Genomic DNA, 21,369 nt, shown 5'->3' with positions numbered 1-21,369 from the left:
TATAAATAAAATCTAGTTTGTACTTAGGGAATTCAGTATCTTCTTACAAATTTATAAGTAAGTATACTAAGTGACGTGCTTATTAGACAAACATGGATTGAAAAAAAATCGTTTAAATGTTTCATAACGCAGTGCGTGCTCGAAAAATGTATAAAACTCGTAGAGAGAATCCCATTAAACGGGATTTTATTCGTCTATATCGGTTTTCGCGTAACAATGTTGAGTGGATGGCTGAACACTTTCTCGGCGTTGAAAATGATGAAGAAACACGAGGCGCGCGCCTAGACGCGTTTACAAAAATTAAGATTTTTTTTACGATATGCTGCGGATCCAGGTTTTCAAATTGGAGTCGCCGAAGACATTGGTGTTAGCCAACCTACTGTTTCTTGTGCGGTAAAATGGGTTACAGAGAAGATTGTTGATAAAGCGCATCTTTGGATTCGGTTTCCTCAGGTAGAAGGACAGACATTTTTTTTATCATTCAGTGACTAGGTATTATATCGTTGTGAATTGCAGGACAACGAAGCTATACAAGAACAAAAGCAGCGATGGTTGAGTAAGTATCGGTTTCCTACAGCCATTGGAGCTATAGACTGCACGTTAATAAAAATTAAGAAAAATCATGTAAATCGACATGGTCATGAATACATCTGCAAAAAAAAACAATTTCCCGCTATTAATGTACAAGCAACAACAACGAATATTTTACCAGTGTTAATGCCGAATGGCCGGGATCGGTATATAATAGTCGTATCCGTCTTTAATAATGTGGTTTTACTCGGAGACCAAGGTTATGGTATCAAAAAATGTCTGATGAGACCTTATAAAAACCCAACGACACCAAGCGAAGAGGCCTTTAACAATCTTTTGAAACGTGAGCGGGTCATCATAGAGAGATGTTTCGGTCAATTAAAGCAAGGGTTTGCTACTCTCCAAAACGCCATAAGGCTATCTCTACCAATCATTCCATCATTTATTGTGGCTTGTTTTATTCTGCACAACGTAGCTAAATATTTGAGTGATAAAGCCGTTTTGGAAGAAGAAAACGTTGAAAACGGGGATGACGATAATCTAGACGAAAAAGATGATAATGATGATGATCAAGCGGTAGAAGTTTTACGTCGTGAAGGTCAACGAATAAGTGATCAATTGAGTGATGTTATTTTTGAAAATATTTAATCGACAAACAAAATATACAACAATTAAATTACTATTATTATTAAATTGATAACTCATTTTTCGAACTCTACTAAAAATCTTCATCAAAAATGTTATTTAGGGTTGAAGCATCGTTATTTAATTTAGTTTTCTTCATCCTTAGCACCTCTAATTGTTCCAATAGGACCAATCTTTGTAATTCTGCAGCAGTCAGTGTTTTCGTGTCCTCCGTTTCATATTTGCTTAATATTGTTGTCCTTTTCGGTTTTGGAGGTGGAGGAATTATTTCCTCTGTATGTGTCCTGGGACTTGAAGGTTCTGTATCTTTTGGTGGACGCACCCCTACGCACCCATTCTTCCAGGCACTTTTTGAAGAACGGGATTCGGTTCGCAGTTTTCTTTCGTACCACCATTAATTGCGTCCAACATGTAATGTTCTGCCTTGCTTAATTTGATTTTTTTGTTTCCGGTGGCCGATATATATGTTTTCTTTTTAACTACTGCTTTTAAATTATTTATTTGCTTTAACAATTTCTTCATTTCTGTTTTTTTCCCAAAAGTTGCTAAAAACGATTTTATGTAAATCAAATTCGAATAAGTCTGTATCCTACCGTAGGGGAAAGTCCCCCTTATTGGACCAGTGCCTGAATTGAACCACCCTATTTTTTTTAAATCTAGAATAGTTGCCGACATCTAGTGCATATTATTCGAAAGTGTTTGGCGCCAAAGCAGTGTTGTGCAAAATTCCATTCTGCAGCGGTAAGTGTCTGCTTGTTAAATTGCAAAGAAATTTTGCTATCATTGTGATACAACTTTTCGCATGTTTTTGTAAGGATATATAGCCTAAATTATTTCATAAATACAGTGCACAAAGACTACATTGATCAAAGCGTAATAAAATTAAGAACCTAACCTAGAAATAAATATGTTTTATTTCGTTATAGCGTTTTAACACAAGAAAATAATAAATTTTGTACCAGCGCGTAAATTGGACCACCTTAGATTCTCCTTATTTGGACCGGCCTAATTGAAGGAACTCCCGATTTGACCAATCACGTCACAGTATCTAGGCGCGTAATTTTAGAACTTCGTATTACAATGCCCAATAATAAATTTTCTTGTTATAATCTATTAACTATGATTTTATACTAGATGGATGCGGAAAAACAAGCAAAAAAGAAGTATTATAAATGGAGCGAAGAGGACATGGATAACGCACTAACTGATTTTCGTAAAAATCAACTAGGGTTGAACGAATGTTGTCGGCAATTTAATGTGCCAAAAGCTACATTTAAAAGACGTTTGTCAGATAGTAACAAACACATTAAGGGCAGTACGAAACGCGCCGGGGTGATTACAACGTTGCCTGCAGAATTAGAAGCTGATTTAGTGGAACACGTCCTTAGGTTAGAACCTTGCTTTTTTGGAATCACCAGACGAGATGTGATGAACCTTGCATATCAATTGGTGGAGAAAAACAAAATATACCACCGATTTAACAATACTCTACAACGTGCTGGAAAAAAATGGTATTACAATTTCATTAGAAGACATCCCGAACTATCACTTCGATTACCAGAAAAAACATCCATGGCTCGGGGAAGGGTTTCAACAGGGAAAATGTTCCAGACTTTTTTAACACATATGAACGTATTTTTTTTCACATTTTAAATAAAATTATGTTCATTTCATGCATTTTTACCAAGAAGGTCCAATTTAAGAACCGGTGCTCCAATTCAAGAATATAGTGGTCCAATTTACGAACCCAGTCTCCTATTTTTGATCACTTGCAGACCTTCAAAAATTATTTTTTTTAACCAATTTGGATGTTTCAAAAAATTCTAAAAAAATTACCAAACATTGAAAACATGTCAAAGTTAATGGCTCAACACTAGATAAGTTAATATCGTATTACATTTTGGTTTTAATTGAAAAAATGTCCCACTAGGTCCGAATGAGGGGACTTTCCCCTACTTTCCAAATCGCTTTTCAATTTATTTAACGTATTTTCCTTCTTGTTCTTTATAATGGGTGTTTTGCACAAATTTTGCAACATAGGTCAGGTCACTATCTGCATTTTGTTTCCCATTAGAAGCGGTATCAAAAAGACTACCTCCATCACTCAGTTCTTCGCTACTTGAGGATATCTTTAATTATCACACAATAATAACTACTTTTAGTAATTTCAGCCACCGAAATGCAATAATTATTTGATACTTGATGTGCGCGTACTTTGTTTAAATCCTAAATTTAAACAATAATTTCTAAAATTTAAATTTCCTCTTTACGTCACCAATAAGAAGGTCAAGACCAACGACGCGAATGTAGAACGCTGAAACATGGAATTGCAAGCACCAGAACTACGAAACGCTGACCACCGCAAGAGCACCATCGTCAGCATTACGAAGACAGCGGTAATGGAACAAAAGAAAATACAAGAAACTGGGACGCAATATAAATTCATATGTCTTATTACCTTTAGTTTAGAACCACTCACACGCTGTAAATAGTTAGTTTTGTATAAATAAGTTAGGTTGTTTTGAATAAAATCAGTATTAAGCTTTATTGGCTTTTTACTCACTCCCACAATTCTACCCCAGAATTGTTCAACTTGATTTGCATATTTTTTCCATAAGTATAAACTTATCAATTTAAGTATTTACTTATAAGCTTTTACTTATTTTTATTAATACTACCCAATTAATGAATTAATGTCGGGCCGAATTTGGAACCTTATCGTATACTGCCCTTTTATGTGTATAACTAAACTTTGTCTTTAATTGTCCCCGCTAACAATGTGATACGTTACCTCAAAATTGTATATTGTAAATGGGTTTTAAATTTGTAATGTGCAATTTCATTTTGAATCTGCCAAACCGAATGCTTTGAAATCTTGTAAGCGGGGTAAATTTTTAATCAAAATTTTTTGTCTATATCCGTCCCCAAATTGATACCGTCGTTTCAAAATTTTGCCGCATAAATCCTATCTAAAATGTACACAATATGATGAGTCTATGCTTGTGGTTTATCGCTGCGTCCATATTTTTTAGAATTGCTTATACAGGGTGACTCAAAAAATTAATGAATGAGTCATTTTTTTTTATTGATTAAATCAAAATCGGCTCATTCCATTTTTCCTAAAATTTGAAACTACAATTCTGTTATTATTAGTATTACACTGCACTTATCCAAATTGATATAAATGTGTTCTTGCAAAAATGTTAATGCCGTCGTCAGAAAATTTTGTGTAAAAAAAAAACTCATTAGAAGCATACGCGTAGTTTTACATTTACGTTAACATTACATACATATCTTTATTTTAACTTAAGGGTTCAGTTAACAAAAATAAAATTCGCAAATTCAAATTTTATAATTTTTCGAAAAAGCTGGATATGTTTGATTGCATTTTAGGGGCGAGAGAAATTTTGTCGAAATAACATTCGACATATAGTACCTGCCCGTTCTTGCGTTAACATTGGGTAAGATGGAATGTGGAGAAAATTATTTTCGACACTACCTCCTACCCAATTTTCTATAAATACTACAATATAATCCTTAATCCCTTCGACGACTGCTACGCGTTACGCGCACCCTTGGTAAAATAATTATACGAAACCTTCATACTCTTTTATACTCGGAAGCCTTCAGCAACAGGACAGCACACCTTCTACAAGACATTCACCCATCCATACGCTTGCGCATTACTCAGGTAAAAGGAATTCAACTTCTTGAATTGTCAGTTCTTGGCCAATAGTTGTGAATGTATAAACGAAAGAGACATATGTTTGATGTCTTAAATAATATGTACTATGTATGTACTTTAAAACAAAGAAGGCACCACTAGAAAATTTAAAATGTGAAAACTAAGTGAAAGTGCATAAATATTTCTTGTTTTATTTATTAGTGGATTATAAATTGAAGTTACGCGATAGAATAAGAAATTAAACAAAATACCAGAGGTGTCAGACAGTAAGTATCCATATTTTTTATTTCCATATCAAGAGTTTGAATACCTATTTTCTAAATAGTTGTTAAAAAAAGTAACGAATGTTTATTCAACTTATTTGTGCAACAGCTACCTATGCAAAAAACGAAACAAGTTGGAACGTAATATCCAATATCCAAAGCAACTTTCTTTTATCACCACTTGCAGAAACATTCGCAGTTATGAATATGAAAATATAATGTTAATACATTGTCTGCAGAATGTGAACGTTTAATTGTTCAGTTTTTATAAATACCTACTTTCTTATAGTATCATTGAAATCACCGCGATGCAAGACAAACTATCATTTAAATATATCCCGTTCATTCTCATTTTTTCGGAAGTGACACGCACGCGCATTCATGTGAGCAAAGACAATAATGATGTTACATTAACGTATCCACAAGTGAAAGTTGCTGAGAAAATCTAAATCATTCTTGCTTAAATTCTTGTAGCTTGCGCTGAGTCCATTTCAATAGACATTGCAATTTTTTTTGTAAACCCACTGTGATATCTTCGACCGTATATATATATATATATAATAGGATGTTAGGCATTCATCAATATAACTGTAGGCGTGTAGTATACCGCAACGAAAATGTTTCATAACAGGATTCATTGTACTTACCACGTAGCGATGAGTTATTGAATCCGTGACAAATTGTCGTTAAGATGTGTCTAAATTAAAATTTTTTAGTTTCACTGTTGTTCAAAAATAGTGAATTTACTTCTATGCAATACGCAACTACAAATTAATATAACTAAAACAAAAACTGCGTTACGATGCTGAAGTAGAACATCCTATGCTATAATAATTCTTGTTTATAATTTACAGCAATGTTAAACATTATCAATGAAGCTTGAATTCAGAACTTACAGGTCCTGCATAACATGAATTGATAAACTCTATTGTGAGTACATTATGTTGTAGAACGAGCTAGTTTTAAGTATGTGCAATACATTAAAAAAGTGGCTATAAAGATCTTTTTTGGGCGACCTGAAGTTTAAAAATCGGATTAGGCCGAAAACGGTCTTTTTGGCCAAGGTCCACACAACGTTTTTTAAGTCATACAGAAAAATAATAGGTTATTTATGTAAGTGGTTTTGAGGTTAGAGAAATCGTTTTTCGTTATTGGATGAAGTCCTGCAGATTTAATAAAAATCAAAGTGCTACTTTGCTCTTCTACTTAGAAAAAAATTCATAAAGTCATGTTTCATAATGATATTCAGTAAAAGTAGAGTTCAAATAAATTTTGGCGAAAGATACAAGGCCAAAGATGCAAAAGTAAGTTTTGGACATTTCAGTACAAAAATTGGTCGAAGGTTATTTCGACAGAACTTCCTTCGCTCCTGAAATATAGTTTAACAAATGCAGCTTTTTCGAAAAATGATTTTGATTTTGCGAATTTTATTTTTTATGATAACCCTTATAAGTCAAAATAAATATATGTATGTAATAATATTAATAATAATAATAATAATACCATTTTTATTCGTCCAACAGGTAACCCTAATTACAGGACAACCCTAAAATATATAATACAATAGAAAACAAAATTAACACTAATATCAAAATTACAATATAAACATCAAATTTTTCATTAATAAAAAATATCTTCAATTTTTGTATGCATATTACCTAAATAGGTGAAACAGATGTAATATTAAAGTAAAGCTAAGAAAGCGTGCTATGCGTTTATTTCAAGTGAGTCGTCATCAACATTTTTGCAAGGATACCTATATCAGTTTGGAAAGATGCAGTGCAATACTCATAATAACGGTACTATATTCCCAAAATCTCGGGAAAATGGAGTGAGTCATTATTGATTTAATTAATAAAATAAATTGCCTGATTCATTAATTTTTTTAATCACTCTGTATAAGTAATTCTAAAAACTATGATTCCATTAATAAACCACAAGTATGGAGTTATAACGTTTTGCATATTTCAGACAGGATTTATTAGGCAATTATTATTACTTATCAATTTTTTTGGAAGGGATAAACGAATAATTTTTAGTTAACGATATACCTAGATTACGGAAGCCTTAAAACGTTTGTGATTGCAGACCATCCAGTTTTGCAGTTTCAAAGTTAAATTCCAAAATTTTGTTATGCAGTTTTATTTTTTTCCAAAATTATGGATGTCTAGAGTGAAAACTCAATACGGATTCATACATGACAAGTGCACGAGTATATTATTTTATGAAATTAAAAAATATATATTATTGTAAATTAATTATTGATCCCATTGATGGTGGGGGTGATTAGCCAAATTTTGTTTATCTCAGACAGACAGACAGACAGACGAGAGAGAGACCACTTTTTTTCGCACTCTTGAAGTCATGAAATGTCGAGAAAAGATGAAAATGGCAAGACACACGGTGGACTCATTAAAGAAGTGACAAGTCAGTGCAAAAAACTGACAACTACGTCCAAAAAAATAATTTTGACATTTCAGTACAAAAAAGGGACACTTCTTGGACGTGATTGGGGGCGTAAAACGATTCGATTTGTAATGATTGCCTGAAAAAATTGGTCGAAGGCATGGAAATAGGATGACAGGAGACAGTGTCCCTCATTTATTAAAGAAACGCCGGCAAAACAGCTCCATCTAAGAGCTATTTATGACCAGGGTTGCCACCTTTTATGAAACCTTTAGTATACTTGATTCAGTGAAAAAAAATGAGAATATGCAAAAAACTATGTAATTTTCAAATACTGTAAAAGTGTAAAGCTGACTCAAAAATCGATAAAGTAAAAGTTTCCAGGATTTCAAAACATTTTCATCTTCTCCATTTATTTAGCTTTATTAGAGTTGCCAATTTATGTAAAGTGGCCGCCAAATTATACCGAATACTGCCTGGGGCGCGGTCGTGCTCCCACTCATTGAAGTGATTAGAATGGTTGTAATTTTTATTACCCTCCACCATTGATCTAATAAAGGAGTGGATGGAGCCTTGTATACGTTTCCATACGCGAGTGAGTGTAATCAACATAAGAAAGAAATAGCTAGAGCGGTTATGCATCAGTGGGCAAAGGACGGCTGACCATGTATCACGTGCTGGGTGGCAAGAAACGCTTCATTTGAACGGGAATTAATACGTTTTCTTACGAATTTGTTCAAACAATCAACTAAATCATTAACGTCTGTTAATGAAAACTATATTTTTACAGTTTACATTAAAATTATGTGTAATGTGAAACCACAAAAATTATGTTAAGTGGTGGAGATAATCTATTAATAAAATGAAATGTATACAGAATCTACAATATATTACGAATTCAGTTAGTCCAATAATCTTCTACAAGTTAACTAATCTTGTAGTGTATGTTCATTGGTAATTCTGATTTTTTTAGGATAAAAGTAATTAAACTTTCGATCAAAGTGACAGGGTGCCTAATTAAATTACACATATTAAATTGTATGGAATTTTCTAGCAAAATTTATTTTCTAAATCCACGTACAAATAGCTAAAACAATAATCAATAGATATAAAATTCCCTCTTTTTTGTAGCAATAATCCGTTTTTTTCGTAACTCGAAATGTTTAGGGAAACTAACAAAATTTTTAAATTATTTACGAAATCCTTCGTCTGTATATGTGATTCTTACCTATGAAATGAAACAGGATTGCTTTCTTTGCACGTTCTATGCAATTATACGCACAACACGATTTCACGATGTTTAACAAATAGTCCGATAAAATACAACTTAAGAAGACTGTAGACATTTAACCAAGGTAACTTGAGCCTATAAAACGTAAATTTGCAAAAATACACCTTCAAACACAATGCGACAGCACGAAAGAAACCTCCAGAAACACAGAGCTCTGCAGTTTCGCGTCAATGTTTTGCCACCCAGAGAGCCCTATCTCTGTCCCACTGTGTTGACAACGCGCGTCTCTCTCTAAGTTACTTCCATATAATATTATTTCTATGCCCTCCACTGTTTGGGCACAGCATATCTCTTATTTAAGTACTAACTGAATGGTACGCGGCATTCGGCCCAAATTTATGGAATCTATAAGCTGTGGTTATTGATCGCTTGAGGCGTTCAGCTTATTGTGACGGCTACTTTATAAGTCTAGTATTTAAATGCTTTTTGAGTCAAATTGACCAGTAAAGTGAACGACGCGGGAAATTTGACCTCAGTTCATAACACGAGACCCGTATTTCAATTTCCTCTGTAATTTTTATTGGTGAAATCGAGGTGTCACTTTATCGCTTAAATTCTACCATTAAGACTGGTGTTTTTGCAGTTGATCTGGATACCAAACATGAACTGAACCGGTGGTATTAAATAAATATTTAAATTCAACTTTTTCCTCGAACGTAGGTTGTACATTGGTTCATACTGCCATGAACTTCCTCCTCCACTTAAACGGCTTTGATTTTCAAACGGTACAAATACGGCTGTATATTTAAAATGATACATAAAAGAGATCTTATATTTGCATTTGCAAATGTTTCCAATCAATTGCCAAATTTTGATTTAAGAATCATCGTCAATCCCAAGCTTTTTTCTTTTCATACATTTTTGCTAGAAAAGGAATTAGCACTCCTGATTAAACTTTTTGTGTACAAGTAAAAATCACTTTCATTTTAGAACGAACTGGGTCTGAAAGACCCATTTAAAAAATTGGTCGAAAGTTGTTTCGACAGAATTTCCCTCGCTCCTGAAGGATTTTCGAGTTGAGTTTTTCCTTTACACAATTTTGTGACGATGTCATCAATATTTTTGCAATGACACGTATATCAACTTGGATTGGTGCACTGATTTAATAAATTTTATTCGACAAAATTATGAGATGACGTCATCAGTTTTTTGCGGGGAATAAACAGATATATTTTGATCAACAATTTAGCATGCTTATGACAACTTTAAAACATTTCTAAGATTGCAAGGCATTCGGTTTTGCAGTTACTGATTAAATCAATAAAATAAATTTACGCATTCAATAATTTTTTTGACTCCCTGTATAAGCAAGTCCAAAAATAGTATATTATTAGCCAAGGTTGCAGAGCCAAGCATTCTAGACCGAGCGCAAATTAGAACCCGAGACGCGCAGCGTCGAGGGCTCTGAAGCGCGAGGTCTAGAAGTGGCTTTGCAACCGTGGTTAATATACTATTTTTTTCACTAGTAGAAACCATAAGACAATAAACTGAAAAAATAAACGTTCAATTTTTTGACGCAACATGATTTTGTTTTGATTTCTAATCAAACTTGATCTAAATCTTCAACACAAAGAAAACCGTTTATACTTGTCGCTGAGTTAATCATTTTATCTTCTACCGTCTACCAACTACCATGCGTATACTCAAGTAATGTTTGTAGCACACATTTGTTCATTTTTTAAGAAATAATCACATCAAACATTGCGTACACAACCTCAATTTTTCTTTTTGAACCGGTGGTCGCAAAAGTTGAATTTGCTACCTCTAAATGAGTCGACATTTGCATGCGTCGTGGCTGCTAGTGAAAAATAGTATATTATTAGCCAAGGTTGCAAAGCCAAGCATTCTAGACCGACCGCAAATTAGAACCCGAGATGCGCAGCGTCGAGGGCTCTGAAGCGCGAGGTCTAGAAGTGGCTTTTCAACCGTGGTTAATATACTATTTTTTTCACTAGTAGAAACCATAAGACAATAAATTGAAAAAATGAACGTTCAATTTTTTGGCGCAACATTATTTTGTTTTGATTTCTAATCAAACTTAATCTAAATCTTCAACACAAAGAAAACCGTTTACACTACTTGTCGCTGAGTTAATCATTTTATCTCCCACCGTCTACCAACTACCATGTGTATACTCAAGGAATGTTAGTAGCACACATTTATTCATTTTTTAAGAAATAATCACATCAAGTATTGCGTACATAACCTCAATCTTCTTTTCGAACCCGTGGTCGCAAAAGTTGAATTTGCTACCTCTAAATGGGTCGACATTTGCATGCTTCATGGCTACTAGTGAAAAAAATATTAATGGAGTGATAAATGACAAGTAAAAACTCATAATATTTTGCACATTTCAGACAGAATTTATCCAGCAAAATTTTGAGATGACGTCCTCGATTTTTTGGAGGGGATAAGCAAATATATTTTGACCAAAAATTTATTATATTCGTCATAACTTTAAAACTTCTGCAAGATTTCAAAGCATTCGGTTTGGCAGATTCACTATTAAATTGCAAAATGTTGTTTTATAATCTTGATTTTTTCCCAAAAATCTGGACGTTTCGGGTAAAAACTCAACACGGCCTCATAAACTACATGTGTAGGACTATGTTATTTTATAGAATTTAAAACTCAATTATCTTGTACAGTTTTGAAGTGACGTCGTCACATTATTGGTGGGGATGATTAGACAAATTTTGATTAGCGTTTTATCATCTACATAATATTCCTGATATAAATACAAAATTTGACAACAATCGGCCCAGTACTTTCGGAGATTATCTAACAAAAATCCTGGACGGCAGACAGACAGGCAGACAGACCGACAGACGGAAACGGGAGACCTATCTCTTCGTACTCTAGGGGTTATGAAAGGTCGAGAAAACGTAAAACTAGAGTGTCGGCGGACACACTCGATTACAATACCTCCTTCTCTTACACTCAGGAAGTAAAAAGCACCACCTCAGTAAACAAAATGTTTTTCGTATTGGTTCCGCAATTGTCGCTATCCTCTGTTCATCTAGTCGAACGCACGTCCTACTGAGGTCCAAGAAACATACCAACATTTTCGAAAAACTACAAAATTTGATTTTGGGAAATTTTATTTTTTTTATGTGAACTCTTATAAGTTGAAATAAACATATGTAATGTTAAAATAAATGTAAAGCATGCTGCGCATAGGTTTCAAATGAGTTTTTACTTTACACAATTTTGTGATTACGTCATTAACATTTTTGCAAGGACACGGAAATCAACTTGGATTGGTGCAGTATAATACTAATAATAACAGTATTATATGCCCAAATTCTCAGGGAAAATGGAGTGGGCCGTTCCTGATTTAATTTAATTTTTTTAAAACTGCTGATGCAGTCTGACTCAAAAAATTAATGAATGAGTCAATTTATTTTATTGATTAAATTACCAACGGCTCACTCCATTTTTCCGAAAATTCGGGAATACAGTACTGTTATTAGTAATATTACACTACACCTACCCAGATTGATATACACATCCTTGTAAAAATCACCTCAACACATGCATAGCACGCTTTTTTGCATTCACTTTAACAGTACATATATTTATTATAACTTACAGGGGTTTTCATAAGAAAATTAAATTCGCAAAATCAAATTATATCATTTTTTCGAAAAAGGTGGAATATATTTTATTGTACTTCACGGGGAGGGAAGTTCTGTCGAAATACCCAATTACTTAAACCGTTAGCAAGTTTTTAATTTTAATTATGATGTAGAATTATACGTATAAAAATATATAGGAGTATCCATTACTAAGGAAAAACAAGGCGGTTAAAGTCGCAGATTCATGAAGAGAGATTTGCATAATTGATTAAATAGATAAATATGTATTTATTTTTTTGATAAAACTTTAAGCGAAATAAATATGATTTTAGTTATCATTTGGATCTAAATTTTAGTTTATTGCTAGTGATGTGTATCGAACAAGGTGAAAGTGGGTCAACCTCTTATTCGAGATATACTTAGTTGATACGTATAATGCGAACGTATGCATGCTTAAATATTTAAAAGAAAATTGTTACAAGTTTAGCCATTTGTGTAAATAGTAGGTACTCTAAATTAAATTTTATTTTTTCAGCTTTCTATAGGAAATGAATGATGCTATGACAAACATTTATTAAATAAATATTTGTCATAGCTTGTTGTTTATTAGGAATTGTTTGCATCAGAATTTCAGAATTGATCGACTTCAAGTCAAAGTTTGGAATTTTTAATACACATAATAAATTTTATTAGGGTTGGAAACGCTTTGTTTAATCTCAACTTGTTCATTCGGTTTATATATTTTGGGATTTATATCACTGAACATTTCGACTTGGTTTTGTCCGGAATTTTCGTAGGAATGATTAACAGCAACTTTTAAGACCATTGTACCATTGTAGTTGATTTGGTCATTTGTGAATTTGTAGTTTGTTAAGATCTTTCCTTTCGTTCATTTTCGAAGTCGTCAGAATGTTTTTTATAATCGCATATATTTGGAACTTCATAAATGGGATGAATCTTTATTCATGATAACACGTCTGCGTTATTGTTCGTTTTTCCGGACTTTCGTAGACGTACTCCTTTAATTTCACTGACCAACGTGCTAAACGGGAGCCTGTCTGTTTTATGGAAAAATTTTTACCAAAACTTTTTACCTGCCAAACAAATGTGATGTAAAGTGCTTTGTAGATCAAATAATAGCTATCAATTCCTTTTCAATTGTCGAATTACGTGTCTCGGCACCGTGTAACGTGCGGGATGCGTATGCAACGGGCAGATCTTGACCAATTTTTCCTTGTGATAAAATTGATCCTACAATAAAATTACTTACTAGCATCGGGGACAAATTCGTCTTCGAAATTTGGATATTGCAAAATACATAGGTGTTTGGGTTAATAACCTTTTTCAATTTGATGAAAACCGGGGCTGGATCTAAGGTTGTAAAGTAAAGAACATTTACTGAGTTGATCTAATAGATCCATTACATTTGGAAGAGGGTATTTATCACCTAGGGTTATTTCACTTAATTTGCGATAGTCGATGACAACTCGCCATCTTTGTTCGCCAGAAACTCGTACATGTTTTGGTGCTACCCAAACTGGAGGTGACCTAAGCAAAGACCTGAGCCACGTAGAAGGCTGAATTGCTCTAGCATTTTTGTTATTTGTTTCTTTACTTCTTGTTTATGAATTTGCGGATATTGGTCTGATTTGTAAAAATTGGTTTTCCGCTATCAGCAATCTCGTGCTTGATTTGATTTGTGAATGTTAATTTATCGCCTTCTAAATAAAAAATGTCTTGAAACCTTTGCCAAAGGTTTACAATTGCGTTTGCCTCAGAACTATTTATGTGATTTAATCTTAACTGTTCGAAAATATTTTCTCTACGATCCTTGCTACAATTCGTGCCTGAATAATTTTCACTCTCGTTTGTGCTTTCGATGGGTTCTAAATTTATTTTTGGAATACATAATTGCTTTCTTTTCGCAAGTTGTAAGATTGGCGACCGTTGTTATCAAATGTGCATTATTGTTCGTAACTAAAGAGCTTGGGATTTTTACCTTCGGATCTAGTTTTAATTCCGAACAAATTCTTTCTTTCAGTGGTGAATTTGTTTTTACTTGGATCGTTTGGACTGTTCGGGGAGGAATTTTAATTTTTTGTTCGCCTTTGTGTCGATAGTGTAACGGAATTAGTTAAAATTAGTTTATCCAACACCTCTCTATATTATTGTGTCATAACTATGGTGATTTCAATTAAATTAGATAGGTCATAACTCACTAGTGAGCTTAACGTTAAGTACCTGGTAAAATTAGAACAAACCTACTCAGGGGTAAAGGTTTTATTATAATTTATAGAAATGTCAGCTAAGTAAGTAAGTAAGTAAATAAGTAACATTTATTGTACTAAGGAGGTTACATCCATACACTCGTCCAAAATACAAAATCAAAATATCCATACCAAACTCTAAATCAAGATATACGAGTGCATAATCACAATCAAAATATACATATCAATCAAAATATACAATACACATAATAGTTCACATATTTAAAGATGTACAATTGCAATCCAGATATTCCTGAACAGTATAAAAACTCTGTGTAATTAAAAATATTTTAACCCTTTGCAATAACTTACGTGGCGGAAGGCATTATACACTCTGAGGCAATTTATTAAAAAATATAATACAAAAATAATTAACACGATTTCTACAACGTGAGATTCTTAAATTTGCAATTGATAAATCAACAGACCTGGTATTATATTATTATTATTATTATTAGTAATCCCTCAACAGGCTGAGAGCCCAATTACTGAGGAATAAAAACTAGAAAATAAAGGCAAAAAAAACTAAGTTAATATAGAATTAGACACTGAAAAACTGCTTAATTTTTGCTGACGAAGTACTAAATATATCAATTTCCGATTCCACCTCTCTATAGTTTTGAAGCATTTGATATACTGGAGACGATTTCAATATGTTTGTTCTTGGGACAGGCATATGCAACAAAGAATATGATCTTAAACCTGGTTTTAGCACACGTAGCTTTAGGATCTTAAGAAGATCTTCACATTTGATACGATAATTTAAAATATTATGTAACATTAAGATAGAAGCTGCTTTTCGCCTGCAGACCAAACTCTGATAGCCAAATCTACGTAACAGTATATCATTTGGAATTCCTCTTGTAGGGTAAACACCATCACAGATATAAGACAGGAATTTTAAGAATCGACGCTGCATTTTTTCCAACAGAGAAATGTAGGTTTGATAAAAAGGGCTCCATACCACCGACGCATACTCCAAGACGGATCTGACGTATGATAAAAAGAGAAGCCTTAGAACATCAAGGTCTTTAAATTCCGCCGCGTTGCGAACAACAAACCCTAATGATTTATGCGCCGATGTCGAGATAACCTCATAGTGTTTGTGGAAACTTAATTTAGCATCATATGTGACACCCAAGTCACATACATAATCAGGGCGTTGCAGGACTCTTTGATCCAAGACGTAGTTGTATACAACATTAGAAAGTTTATTCGAATATGACTTTACGATGCATTTATCGGCGTTTAACAGCAAATTGTTTTTTTTCGACCATACCAACACACGATTCAAGTTGTCTTGCAGACGAATACAATCCAAAGATGACTGTACGCGAAAAAAGATTTTCAAATCATCTGCATAAAGCAAGGAAGGAACGTCCAAAACATCTATAATGTCATTGACATACATTATAAACAACAATGGTCCCAAGACCGAGCCCTGCGGCACACCAGATGTCTGTGGAAACTGACGTGAGGAGCAACTATTACAAAATACATACTGATATCTGTTGCTTAGATAAGATTTAAAGACACTAAGCAAACCATCGGAAAAGCCAAAACTCTCCAGTTTATGCAGTAGAATACGATGATCAATGCGATCAAAAGCCTTGCTAAAATCCAAATAAATGCAATCAACTTGAAGATGTTTGTCAAACATTTCTGAGATATATTGCGTCTTGATCATCAAATTCGTGACAGTTGACCTTCCTGTAATGAAACCATGCTGCATCGGTGACAAGTGCTGCGAAACATGGGAAAAGATGCGAGCATGCATTACAAATTCAAACACTTTAGCAAAGTTGTTGATCAAAGCAATTGGCCTATATTCACTGATTTCCGCAGTGCTTCCTTTTTTATGTATAGGCAAAATCCGAGATAACTTCCATTTGTCAGGAAATTTTGAATTACTCAAAATCAAATTGAATATAACTGTTAGTGGAGGAGCTAAAATTATGCCACAGTCTTTCACAAAGAATGACGGAATCTCATCGGGCCCAGCGGTTAACGTCGGCTTTAGTTTCTTGATGGCTGTAAGCACTTCAGACTCGTTAATTTTTCTAACATCTAATATATTTTGATTTAACGCACTCACAGATCACTATCAATGGACGTATTCGTTGAGGTGCTACTAACAGGATGAAAAGACCTGGCAAAAAAATTCGCAAACGCATCAGCAATGTGTTGAGGGTTGGAAAGTTCGTTATCATTGTAAAACATATTAGCTGGAATACATGCATGATTCGATTTATTTTTAATAAACTTCCAAAACTTTTTTGGATCTCTCTTAATATCAGAAGTGATATTTTGCAAATATTCTTTGTAGGAAGTCCGAATCAAGAGTTTTACAGTAGCGCATATGCTTTTTAAGGCATTATAGGATTCCGTTGTTTTATTTCGTTTATATTTTTGCCACGCTTTCTCCTTCATTTTTAAGTTGGAAATAACTTGTCCATTATACCAAGGAGGATAAGCTCTTGAAGGTTTTCTCTTAATAGGTACAAATGAAGAAAATAAGGGTTCTAATTTTTTATATAAGTTATCAACAACCTTGTTAACATCAACACACGCGTCAAGAAAAGAGAAGTCAGTATTCAACATAGACTCATACAATAAGGAAAGATCAGCTTTCCTGAAATTACGGGATCCCCCACAAATTCCAGAAGGGTTGCCACCTTTACTAGTTTTTAAGGAGGACAAATCGACACACAACGCTGGATGATATGAATCCTCAGTACTTAAAAGTTCATCAGGCTTAGAAACAAAACAATGAAAATTAGAAAACACAAGGTCAAGGAGACGATTATCACGATTGAGGACACCATTCCATTGCGTAAGATTAAAAAATTCCGCAAAGTTAATGCAGGCATTGATAGCATTATTTGATGGACCTCCCATCTTGGAGAAACTATAGAACTGGGAGATATTTATATCACCTATAACAATTAAGTTAGCGCTGAATAATTCGTTAATGGAAGATAGACACTCAAAAAGACGAGCATAATCATCAACTACGGCAGAAGGAGGTATATACAAGACAATTACAAATACCGATTTATACACTAGTCTGACCCTAGCAATTAAAATGTCAATATACCTGATCTCATCAAAGCCAGAATTAAGCGAGTAAGGATCAATAGTTTCAATTAGAAGATGCTTTTTAGCAGCAATCAGTACTCCACCACCTCGACTAGTGTCAGTTGCCGCAAGATCACGATCCTTACGATAGACATTAAAAATATTCGGTTCAAATAATTCATTATTAGACACATCATTTTTTAGCCAGGTCTCCGTGAGGATCAAGATGTCATACTGCGTCATGGTCATAGAATTCAAATGTATGTCAGCTAATTTATTATTCACACTTCGAATATTTTGATAATAAAGTCGCAAAGTATCAGACGCACTATGTTGAGAATAGTTATGACTGCCTATATTCATGGAATGAATTTGAAGTAGGAAAACAATTTAATTCATTAAGGACATATTTTAAAGAATAATAAATATATAAGCACGGTAGTGTCAGAATTTTTAAGGAGCTAAAATACATCCTACAATCATCCCTGTATCCAATATTTGCAATAATTCTTACTGCTCTTCTCTGTAATCTAAAAAGTTTCTGAACTGAAGAACAGTGACCCCAAATAAGTATTCCATACATTAAATGCGATTGTACAAGATCATAATAAGCAATTTTTTTAATAAATATGTATTTTTGGAAATTTTGTTTATGGTATGGGTTACATGATCCTGCCACAGTAATTTTGAGTCCAATATTATGCCAAGAAATTTAGTAGAAGATTCAGTATTAACGGATAAGTCAGTTTTTTTTACAATAAACACCATGCTTTTGGATTTACTTTTATTTAAACAAAGTTTATTGCATAAAAACCATTCAGTCGTTTCTGTATAGATGTTATTTAAAGATGTTGTCATTGACTGGGGTGATGTCTCTCTTTTGCCAATTGTTGTGTCATCTGCGTACAATACTGTTGAAAAGTGGGATAAATAATTAGGTAGGTCATTGACATAAATCAAAAATAACAGAGGCCCTAAGATGGAACCCTGTGGCAGTCCGTACATAACTTTATTTTTGTTAGATAATTTATCATCTACACTAACTACTTGATGTCTATTCGAGAGATAAGAAAGTACTAATTTAGTAGCAGTTGGATCAAAATTATAAAAAAAAAGTTTCCGTAATAATATTTTATATGATACACAATCAAAAACTTTACTAAGGTCTAGAAATATAGCTAAAAAGTATTCACCATATTGTAAAGATTTAATCGCGTTGTCAGTAAGAGAAAGAACAGCTTTTTCGGTTGATAAACCTTTACGAAATCCATATTGATTATTAAAAAATAAATGATCATCAAAATATTTTAATATTTGATCAAACATTAGTGATCCAAAAACTTTTGAGAAGACAGGTCGATAATTATTTATATCATTAAGATCACCTTGTTTATGTAGGGGAATGACCGAGGCAATTTTTAAGCAATCCGGAAAAATAGAATTAACAATGCATTTGACAATTAATTTAATTAGTGGTGGAATTAGTATGTCGTTAACTGATTTTATGACAGATACATTTAACCCATATATGTATATCTTTACTTTTTTTATTTTTTAATTTATTAATTGCCTTAAATGTGGCTGGCTCCGTTTCTATAATTCCATAATATTTTTTCTTCATTTTCTTACATACGAATAATTTAAAAACAGAGATATTACTAGTGCCTAGATTTTGCTTAATAACACATTTTTTCAGATCGTTTCACTAATGGGGTTTTCAAGATCTAACATTTTTATTCTTGGATTTCGAAGCCCAGATTTTCGGACAGTAAAAATGTTGTTCAGTTTGGATGCAATTTCAGTTTGTAATTTCGTTGCGTCTTCCTTGTTGCTACAACCAATTAGAATTCCACCATTTTTTGTTGGCCGTACACGTTGAACATCCACCTCTATTTCTTCAGGACTGATTTGTGACTTTAGCATCTGCATTGATTGACTAAATTGTTGTTTTGATTTAGGATGTATTATTACCACATCATTCATTTTTTTTTGTTATCTCACTATAAGTTGCATACTTTTGGTCGTTCCCTGATGTCGAAACATTTCTTGTTTTAAGAGTGTCTACTTTCTGTGTTTTAATTTCATCGAATTTGCCATTAATGTTTTTTATTTACGTCGGTTTTTACCTCCGAAAGATAATTCACTATTTCACCTTTAAGATTATCGATTTCTCTTTTTACAAAGTCGGATAAACCATGAATATTACTTGCTCATGACTTTTTTAATTCCTCGATTTCTACTTTAAGCCCTTCAATTTCCCTTTTCATTGATGTGTTTTCATTTTTTAGTATGTCCACCATTTGCAAGTACATACGATCAATTTGAGTTAATTCTCATTTATGTTCCTCACACATCATCACATTTTCAAGAATAACACTGAAGTTTTTACCACGGTTTACTAGAATCTGGAGACAACTTTTATGATATACCTACAGCTTCACATTTTATACACTTTTGTCACTTTTAGTTTTTGTTTGCACTTTTAACAAACTTTTTCACCCATATTTACTAGTTATGCTAGGATCCGTCATGCCGACGGCACGCTCGCTCGAGAGAGAACCTACCTAATTGTCAGTCCAAAAAGTCAAATTTATAGTTATGTTAAATCAGTTTTTGAGGTGTTGGATAAAGTTTTGTACCTATACCACGCGCGTGTTCAGTACAGAAGTCACTGCAGTTGGGCTACTTGTTTCTCGCGTGACTTATTTGTAACTGTTAACTGAACACACTTGTACTATATATAAATAACTATTATTATTTTACAGTAGTAGGTTTTGGGGTAGTGCAAAAAATACTATTTTAGGAAATTATTATTGAAATCCAAAATACAGTCGTAAGTTGTAAGAAAATCTAGCCCCAAAATTTTATCAAATTCGATATCGCGGTCCGCAATGTAAATTTTGAATAACTATAATCATTATTGTTATATTTTTTATAAACTTTATAGCTCTTGTTGAGAGAGAGCAGTTCCTGAACCAATTAAGTATTTTTTATTTTTATTTTTTCGCAGATTATATGTAGGCTAGTAAGAATATTCGGTATGATTAAATATGATTAAACACTTTGCTAATATAGGCTAGTTTTGAATTTATGTATTTTACGGTTACAATTCCGTAGTAGCAAACAGTTCCTCTTGTGTTTCTAAGATTTCGGGTTCGCGATTTGTGTTCCGTATACCGTTTGGAGTTTATATGATGATTAGTCGCCTTATTTCCAGCGGCATACTGAATTACCGATGGACGTTGCGGTAAATTCTTTCCGCTGCGTTGATTTTGGGCGTTTGCAGAGTTCGGAAGATTATTTTCAGTTCGGCGATGTGCATTAAATTGCATACCTGACGGTCTTGGTTGATTTAACTGATTTTGGTGGTGGGCGTTTTAGCACGATCCGACCGTATGTCCCAGTTTTTTTACAATGTGAGCACACGGACCGACTGTTGTCAAATTTTATGTATGTATGCATGTGGTTGGTAAACCGCTAAACAAACTTTGTCTAAATACCCCCAAACGTCATTTCAAAATTGTAATAAGGGGATTTTAAATTGTATAAAATAGTATAAAAAAACACGTATAGTTCATGAATGTGTATTGAGTTGTAATTCCGAAATATCCATATTTTTGAAAAA

The 21,369-nt window shown here is 33.3% G+C and overlaps 1 protein-coding gene across 3 annotated transcripts in view; it reads left to right on the top strand.

Moving 5' to 3' along the window:
• The first annotated feature begins 4,893 nt into the window (after window positions 1–4,893).
• The window catches only part of LOC135120952 (chitin synthase chs-2), a 35,754-nt gene continuing 19,278 nt past the window's right edge, over window positions 4,894–21,369 (top strand). For all 3 annotated transcript variants that reach the window (XM_064045287.1, XM_064045283.1, XM_064045279.1), the window contains exon 1: window positions 4,894–5,127. The gene's annotated coding sequence lies outside the window, so the exon portion shown is untranslated. The remainder of the gene's footprint in view (window positions 5,128–21,369) is intronic.

The sequence above is a fragment of the Zophobas morio genome, unplaced genomic scaffold (genome assembly GCF_036711695.1).
Source record: "Zophobas morio isolate AGI-343-1 ecotype UQ-CSIRO unplaced genomic scaffold, CSIRO_AGI_Zmor_V1 ptg000005l, whole genome shotgun sequence".
NCBI classification, from domain to species: Eukaryota; Metazoa; Arthropoda; class Insecta; order Coleoptera; family Tenebrionidae; genus Zophobas; species Zophobas morio.
Note: the sequence above shows the minus strand (reverse complement) of the source record. Positions and strands in the feature narration are given on the sequence as shown.